Source organism: Tamandua tetradactyla, chromosome 3 (genome assembly GCF_023851605.1).
Source record: "Tamandua tetradactyla isolate mTamTet1 chromosome 3, mTamTet1.pri, whole genome shotgun sequence".
In the NCBI taxonomy this organism is placed as follows: domain Eukaryota; kingdom Metazoa; phylum Chordata; class Mammalia; order Pilosa; family Myrmecophagidae; genus Tamandua; species Tamandua tetradactyla.
In genome coordinates, this window is record NC_135329.1 from 35,666,644 (window position 1) to 35,675,756 (window position 9,113).

The following is a 9,113-nucleotide window of genomic DNA, read 5'->3' on the forward strand; positions in this document are numbered from 1 at the left end:
TTTATAGCAGGAAATTATTATTTCACAATTTCAGAGGCTAGAAAGTTTGTTTCCTCCTGCTAACAAACAAAAAAATTATGGCTACTCTGCTAATCTTGAGTTCCTTAGCTTTCCTGTCACATGGTATGTCCTCTTCCTTTTCTTCTGGGTTCTGCTGATTTCCAGATTCTTACTCCTGCTAGTGTTTTTTGTTTTGTTTTGTTTTTTCCCTATAAGGCCTCCAGTAACAAGATTTAGACTCACCTTTATTTAGTGGACTCACCCACCTTAACTAAAAATAATTTATTCAACAGGCCCTATTTGCAATGGGTTCATGCCAACAGGAATGGATTAAGATAAAGAACATGTTTTGTTTTTTTTTTTTTCTTTTCCCTTGGGCACGTAATTCAATATACCACATGTACTAAATGGAAAATAAAATGCCAACAGATTTAACTTAGGCTTTTGTATTATTTTGTCTGCAGTTGGAAAATCACATATGTAAAGGGGAATGCTAGCCCAACTTGAGGACTGGGATAAGAGAGAACTTTTTATTGAAATATACAAAAATAGATGCACAAGGGCAAGGCAGCACATTTGTTGGTTGTTATTTTTTGTGTTTCTATAATCCAGCACAATTCCTGGCACATAATATGTGCCCCATATGGCTCAGGTGACAATGAAACAAGCTGTTTGAAGGAAAGTTTATACAGAGAGAACAGAATTGAATTAATACTCTTGAGGGAATGAAGCAATATATATGCAATGTATACCATATTCCATTCTATTTAAAATAGAACTAAAGCATTATCATTTTGTTTTCAAAATTTTAAATGATTATTTATTGAAACTCATTTTGCACTTAGAACTGTAAAACTGCTAGTATTGACATGTTTAGGAAGATACAGTAAGGGTATAGGGATAGTAAAGTCTCTTTTACTCCATCCTTTTGCTATTGTAACACTTACCCTGTGTATAAGGAACTATTTAAACACAATTGTACTTAGTTTAATTTCATCTTTGACATTAGCCCCCTTTTCTGAGCCTTTCCCTCCTGATCCATGCTCCAGAGATATTAAGAGTTTTCAGTTTTCCAGCAGTCTCGTTGAAGAAACTCATTAATTCCATTTAAGTAATATTTCCAAACCAGGTGAAAAGAAACAATATAATTATTTACTTATTTTTAAAGATAAGACCACAGAGAAGTGAACATGAGTTGAAGGTAATGCTTAAGAAAAAGGAGAACTTGTTGAGCAGAGGCTCAGTGTTCAGTAAAGAAGAGAGCCAAGGTCAGAGAGTTTCCCAGTTTTCCTCTAGGTCATATCAAGCCACAGGCAGGTCTTATGTGAAATGTTCTCCTCCTGGTCTCTGTGCTTCTGGTCTCAGAGCCATCCCTGCACCTCTCACTCTCTTTCTCTCTCTCATATGAACCTCTTTGTTCTCAGAGTTCCTAGAAATATTTAAAACCTAAATCTAATCTTATTTCTCTAATTAGAAACTTCCAATTATTCTTCATTGCTCTTAGACCGATGTTCAAACTATTTCCAAGGCCTTGCAAATTACAGTTCTCATCATTGTTAAGTTCTGCCCTGCTTTATCTTTCCATAGTTTCTTGAATGGGTTTTGCTGCCTTTACCCCTAAAGTCCTTACATATGCTTTTCCTATTCGTGAATATCCTTTCACTTGACTCACTCCAACACTTTAGATCTATACTAGCACTTATCATACTGGATTCCAGTGTTCTATGTATGCCTTAACCTCCCTCATTATATTCTAAATTCCCTAAAGACAGGTTTGCATCTCTTGCATTCATTACCATAAACCTTATACATAGCATAGTACATAGAAAGTGCAGAATAAATATTATTGTTCTTTTAAGGCAGATTCTGAGGTCTTCTGTTGTGGGATGACATTTATTCCTTGTGATGGGAGATGATAGAAAGAACACTAGAAGCACTATTAGTACTAGATTAGCAGCCCAAAGAGTTAGATTCCCTTCATGCCCCTGATTTTCCCCCCATTTGTATGCATTTATTTGACAGCAAATCCACGTGTAGAAATTTCATTGTGCAAAAACACACACACAATATGACTGAACAAGGCTAATTGTGTCAATATTTCAATGAGAAATATTTCATGCTCTATTCAAGTACTTTTTGAATATTGTGGATATACACACATGAACATTTTTAAAGTAGCAAAAACATATTCTATATAGCTACACACAATGTTAAAATATTTATGGATACTTTTTCTGTACTTGAACTCTCCTCTAGCAGTAATTCCTATGGAACCAATACATGGAGAAACATTTTAATTGATGTGGATGGAATGACCTCTTCCTAAACCCAATTCATAAAAAGCAACAGTAGCAGTCACTTTTTGGTAAACCCAAAGTCCAGAATCCAGAAATTCACATTTTCACTAAAAAACAGGCAGCATTGAGGATGTTTAGGACACAACACATTAATCATCGGGATGCAAGTCAATTTAACCATGGACCCTCTTTAATAATGCAGCACTGTAACTAAGCAATTAAATATTTGTTTCCTGCCCATGTTCCAGTACTATGCCCTGAATTCTTTTTTTAATGATTTTTATTATGAAATATAAAAATATGGGACGGGGGATGGAATTAGTTGATGTTCTTAGAGAGGCTGTCCCTTCTGGGTTTCAGGACTTATTTGGCCTCAGAACCAACTGGAGATTACAGGTTTCTAGAAAGTAAACATAGTGTATGAAACCTTTGTAAAATTTCAGATAGAGCCCGAGGTGTTCTTTAGAGTTAACAGGAATGATGCTGGTTGGGGTTTGGTAAACCATAGCAATTAGCATTATCTAGCTGAAGTTTGCTTAAGAATCTCCCCTAGAATAGCCTCTCAACTCTATTTGAACTTATTATGGCAACATTATTTATAATCCCAGTAATGAACTACCATCACTTCTATCCATTCCCATATATTTAAGTTCAACCTCATTGGGTAACCATTCACTAATCTCTAGCTTCTGAGTATCTCTATTTCCCCTATATTCTACCTTATAAGCCTCTGAGTTTATCTGTACCAGAGTCATATTAGCAAAATCATACAGTATCTTTCCTTTTATGCCTGGATTATTTCATTCAGCATTATATCTTCAGTTTCATCCATGTTGTCATATGCTTCAAGACCTCTTTTTGTTTTACTGCTGTGAAATATTCCATCATATGTATATACCACATTTCCTTTATCCACTCATCTGTTGACAGGCACTTGGATTGTTTCCATCTTTTGGCAATAGTTAATAGTGTCACTATGAACACCAGTGTGTAAATGTCTGTTTGTGTTACTGCTTACAGCTCTTCTGGGTGTATACCAAGCTGTGGTATTGCTGGGTCGTGGGGCAACTCCATATTTAGTTTTCTGAGGAACTGCTGAAGTGTCTTCCACAGTGGATATACCATTATAACTTCCCACAAGCCCTGAATAAGAGTTCCACGTTCTCTACATCTTCTACAATATTTATAACTTCTTGTTGTTTAATAGCAGCCATTCTTATTGTGTGAGGGGATTTCTCATTGTAGTTTTGATTTTCATTTCCCTAATACTAATGAAGATAATCATCTCTTCATGTGCTTTTTAACCATTTTTATTTGCTCTTCAGAAAAATATCTATTCATATCTTTAGCCTATTTTATAATTGAGTTGTTTTTTCTTTTGTTGTTGTGTTGTCTATTTTCTTTATGTATGCAAGATATCACATTTTTATCTGATGTGTGGTTTCCAAATATTTTCTCCCATTGAGTTGGATGCTTCTTCACCTTTTTGACAGAGTTGTTTGAAACTTAGAGGCCTTTGGTCTTGAGGAGTTTCCATTTGTCTATTTTTTTCTTTCATTGCTTGTGCTTTGGGCCTAAAGTTTAAGAAGCTACCTCCTATTAAAGGTCTTCAAGATGTTTCCCTATATTTCTTCGAGGAGTTTTATGGTATTGGCTCTTATATTTAGGTCTTTTATCTACTTTGAGTCAATTTCTTTTTTTGGGTATAAGGTAGGGGTCCTTTTTCATTCTTTTGGCTATTGATAATCAGTTCTCCCATGCCCATTTGTTGAAAAACTATTTTGTCCCAGTTCAGTGGATTTGGGGCCTTGTCAAAGGATCAATTGACCATAGATTTGGTGGTGTCTCCACACACTCGATTCGATTCCTTTGGTCAATACTTCTATCATGTGAAGTAAGGGACACTTCACTCTTCTTTTTTTAGGATATCTTTAGCTATTAGAGGTCTCTTTCCTTCCAAATAAATTTGATAACTAGCTTTTCTAAGTCTTAAATTAGGTTGTTGGAATTTTGATTGGTATTACATTGACTCTGTAGTTTAGTTTGGATAGAATTGACATCTTAACACATTTAACCTTTCTATCCATGAACACAGAATATCTTTCCACTTATTTAGATGTTTGATTTTTTTAGCAATGTTTTATAATTTTCTGTGTATAGGTCCTTTTCATCTCAGGTTAAGTTTATTCCTAGATACTTAATTCTTCTAGTTGCTATTTTGAATGTAATTTTATCCTTAATTGACTCCTCAGTTCAGTCATTACTTGTGGATAGAAAGTGCTAATTTTTGCACATTAATCTTGTATCCTGCCACTTTGCTGAATTAGTTTTGTTAGCTCAAGTAGCTTTTTTTGTAGATTTCCCAAATATAGATGTCATCTGCAAATAATGAAAGTTTTTCTTTTTCCTTTCCTAACTGAATTCATTTTATTTCTTTTCCTGACTGATTGCTATAGCTAGAACGTCTAGTGTGGTGTTGAATAATAGTGATGACAATGGGCATCCTTGTCTCAAAATTATGGAAGATTCACAAATTTGTGCATCATCCTTGCATGGGGTCATGCTAATCTCTGTATCATTCCAATTTTAGTATATATGCTGCCAAAGTGAGTACCCAAATCCTTTTTATAGTCAGAGAAGTTGCTGTTAATTGATACAGTTGTTTTTACTCTTTTGGAATAATGGTTTATTGAATTTTCATGGCTGTTAAACTTGCTGACGATAATCCCTTAATTGTAGTGATCACCTTAGGATATAAAGTGGGATTTATCTTTGAATTGTAGGTGGAGAAGTTGAAACAATGAGAAATGGCTTACTAGAAGTCACATGAAGTTTGATGCAGTGTTGTATAGTATTGACTTCTATTGGGAGATCTAGTTTTGAATTTATTCAACTTCCTTATGCTTTAGTTACCTTACTCAGTGACCATGTTTATTGAATGAGGGCTAAATGACTAATATTTATATAAAGCACTTATCACAATACCTGGCACAAATCTAACACTCAATTACTATTAATATATCATTCATCATATTTATCAATACCTGCCTGCAAAGAGGGAAAAAGTAAGAAAATAGCATCTGCTATCATGGCACCATTTTAACCCAATTCCATATCTCCAGAAAAAATAAGGATGGCTCAACAGTGTGCAAATGAGCAAGGCCAGGGGGTAACCATCTTCCAAAGGACAAAGTCCGAAATGTATTCTCTCATCATTTACAATGATGAATGGAAGGGTGAGGGCATTGGGAGAAAATACGGTCTTTTAAAACCAAAATGGGAGGTCAGTATGCAATGAGTTTGTTCCTATGCCCATGCCTTTTGGCAAAAACTATTCAATAGAGTTCTAGATAAACTGCTGCCATTGACTTCATTGGGGAATATAAATCAAGAGATAGAGTAATTCTGGTGTCTTGGAGTCCTGGAATGCAAACTGACAGTGAGGAGAAAGGGGAAAGTGGTTCCTGGACTTGATTGTTTTCCATTGTGTAAGCCTGCAGTTTAGTTATTGTCAGTTTACATGCCAGCTTTAGCATGTGTAACATCATTTGCTAACTCCCAACTTACAACTTTATAACTTCTCCAATCAAACTTGCTTGTCTACTGAGGAAGGAGTTATTGAAACATTTTTTCAAGTTAGAATTACTGACAAAATTTCCCACTGAGTTTATAAGAAGATGAATATCTGAATGTGTTATCTTGAGTTTTGATAATTTTAAGGATATTTAAAAAAATTTCTTGTAATATTTAGTTAAAATACGTTGCAGAAAACATTTATATGGGCATCTTTGGATTTGGGGGTCTCATGTGTGGCTTTGCAGAATGAGTACTGTACAATTGCAGGTTATCATTGGCCATTTTGCTACCTTCACAGCCATACAGAGTGATAATTGTTTGGGATTTGATTGGGGGAAAATTCCTCAACTAAGAAACATAGTTTTTATTCCTGCATAGGAATAAAAGAAAAGCATGACTTGTAGATGAGTTGAATTGTAATTACCCTTGCTGCTCTTATCTGATCATATGAAAATTGTGAGTAATCTCAGGGAATGAATTTAGTCATGTCACTGAGCATCACTTTCAATCTTTCGAAAAAAAGATTTGGATTAATCAAATAATAATATTCTAGCATCCTTTCAGAATTTAATTCTACAAAATGGAACTGTCTGTAATGACTGAGGATTTATTTAATTTTTTTTCTAAAATTAGCTTTGAACAGGGATATTTATCCAACTTTGTATTAGTACAAAGCCAAAATTTTTATAGTTTAAAATTTCAGTATTTAACTATTCACACATATGAATCGACATATTTCTTTCCTTTTCTATAGAATTTTCTAACCTTTCTGGAAATGAAAACCAAACTCTAGGAGTAATTCTTCCTTTCCCTTCTCTGCACTTCCCTCTATCTTTCTCTGCCTTCATTTCCATAGTAGATATAAACTCAAAAGTGAAATTCCTGATTGTTTCCTCTTTGTGCCTCCAAACATCTGAGTATATAGTAGATTATCAATAAATATTTGAACAAGTTAAGTTTATTTGGCATTTGATCCTGGAGAAAGCATCCCTAATGACTGGAATAGAGTAGGAAGGCCTCAGAGAGGTGACAGGATGTCATCTAAGTTTTACATACATGTGAGATTTAGAAATAATTTATTCCATTTGTTAAGGTCTTACTATGTGTCAAGTGTGGTATGCAGTTTTATTAAAGACTGCATTTAATTTAATCTGTATAATAATCCTCTGCAGTTGATTTTCAGTTTCATTTTTCAGGTTCTCATTTTTCAGATAAGAAATTCCAAGCCCAGAGAAGTTAAGCAACTCATTCATGATCACATAGCTCATCACTAACAGAGCTGGGATCTAAATACAGTTCTTTTTGATGCTGAAGGCTGTATACACTATTACCTACGATGTCATATCTTTTCTTCTGGAGTTATAAAGTTGTCCTCAAATTTAAAAATAGTTGATGACTCCTGCTTTCCTTATGAGTAGGTTTATTTATTTTGATAAAATGAGATAACCTACCTAAAAGTACTTTGAAAATTGTTAAACACTATGGATACAGGTAAAACAATTTATAGTGTTTGGAAATGGGTGAAATCACTTTAAATGCCAGTTTTACCACTAAAATAGTTGTATGGAGTTTAAGTAAATCAATTCTGTAGGTCTCAGCTTCCTCATCTGTAAAATGAATGAACTATGCTTTTCACAATTAATAGGTGGCATCTGAGTGCATGCTAAGTATTACAGCATAAAATTAGCATTGCAGATGGATAGGAGAGGAAAAGAAACTTAACTGATAGAAATCATGAGTTTCAGTGCCAAGAGGCAGAAAAGAATGAGTTCATGCAAACCAACCAGAGGAAAGGATAAAAACTGTGTTATTAAGTATATGTTAAATTCTGTATGTCAAAGGGCAATATCATGATGCTTACCATAAGAAACTCGATTAGTATAACATGATAATTGATGTTAGTGGGAAATAAAGGCAGCCTCTTCTCACCTGTCAAAACCCAGTGTGAGAGCTAATGACCAGTGATTTTTCACCTAGTTGTTGAGGCAGAGCTGAAGTTACTCTAGGTTTCTTAAATTTTAAGTAGTTTTTCCTTTAGTTACTTAGAAAGAACAAAATTCTTTAACCCATTTGAACAATTATTAAATGGAATCCTAATGATTATGCTGGACTAATCAGACATGGTAGCAATATTGTTTCACTAGACAGAGGTTCTGAGTTCATGTGTATGAGTAAGTTTTCAGCTCTATATTGAATCACTGGAAATTTATGTTAATGAAACTAACATTTTTAAACTGCTGAAAACACTTTTTATGAGAATGTATAGTGAATGAACTTTTTGTAGATGTATTACATGAATTGGAATATTAACTTATATTGCAACATTCTTATTTTCAACATCCATAAAGCAGAATTCTAAAATCCATTTTTATAAGCAATTCTAAGTATAAAATTCTCCTTTATTTTGCTCTGTAATTTTAGCATGTGTATTAGAGACATGTTTCTCTACATCTTTTTTAGAGCACACAGTTTTTAAAAAATAGTTGTTTTGATAGGGCAGAACATTGTGACAATAGCTCCAAATCTTGTACTACTAAGATCCCAGAAAAGTTATTATTAATCTCTTAGTGCATTGATTCTAGACAGAAAATCTCAATAGGAACAAATACATTTGCCTCTTTTCAGAGTGCAGACAGAAATATTTTGCTTGGGGAATTGCAAAAAAAGAGAAAAAGAAAAAAACAATGAAGTTAAAGGAACTCAATGCATATTTCTGAATAAAAGGATGTTTCTGATGGCTTTGATTGCACCATGCCAGATGCTTTCTATGGTAGATTAATTTGCAAAAACATGAAATAAAAAAACAAAACTGTCCATTAAAATTTTCTCATATAAGACCCAATTTGAATTGGGCATCAGAGAAAGCTACATAGCTGCTATGAGGATCAGGGAATGTTGTGCTTTGTTCTGCAGAGTTATTTTATTGAAGCATAATTTGGTACTTTGCATTCTGATTGGTGGACAACGATCCGTTACTATCACTTCCCTAAAGGTTCCAATTGTTATTAATAAGAGAGTAAGACTTTGACTTGCCTTTATTAAGGCCCACTAATACTGCCAGGCCCATTTGTTGGAGTGCATTATTTAAGAGCTGTTCATAGTATAATAGAATTAATAACTGTTGGTATTATCAGGTGGAATATCACAATGAGGAATCCACTAATATAATGTGATGAATTCCCTTAGAGAGAGACTATACTTTTTGGGAATCACTGACACTTTGTTGTTAGCTGCCAAATA

General features: G+C 34.0%; 1 non-coding gene across 1 annotated transcript; it reads right to left on the reverse strand.

The window, feature by feature from the left end:
- Positions 1-4,808: 4,808 nt before the first annotated feature.
- LOC143678532 (U6 spliceosomal RNA) lies at positions 4,809-4,911 on the reverse strand. Its single transcript, XR_013173326.1, has one exon. It is a non-coding gene; the product is annotated as a U6 spliceosomal RNA (small nuclear RNA).
- Between the last annotated feature and the right edge of the window lie 4,202 nt (positions 4,912-9,113).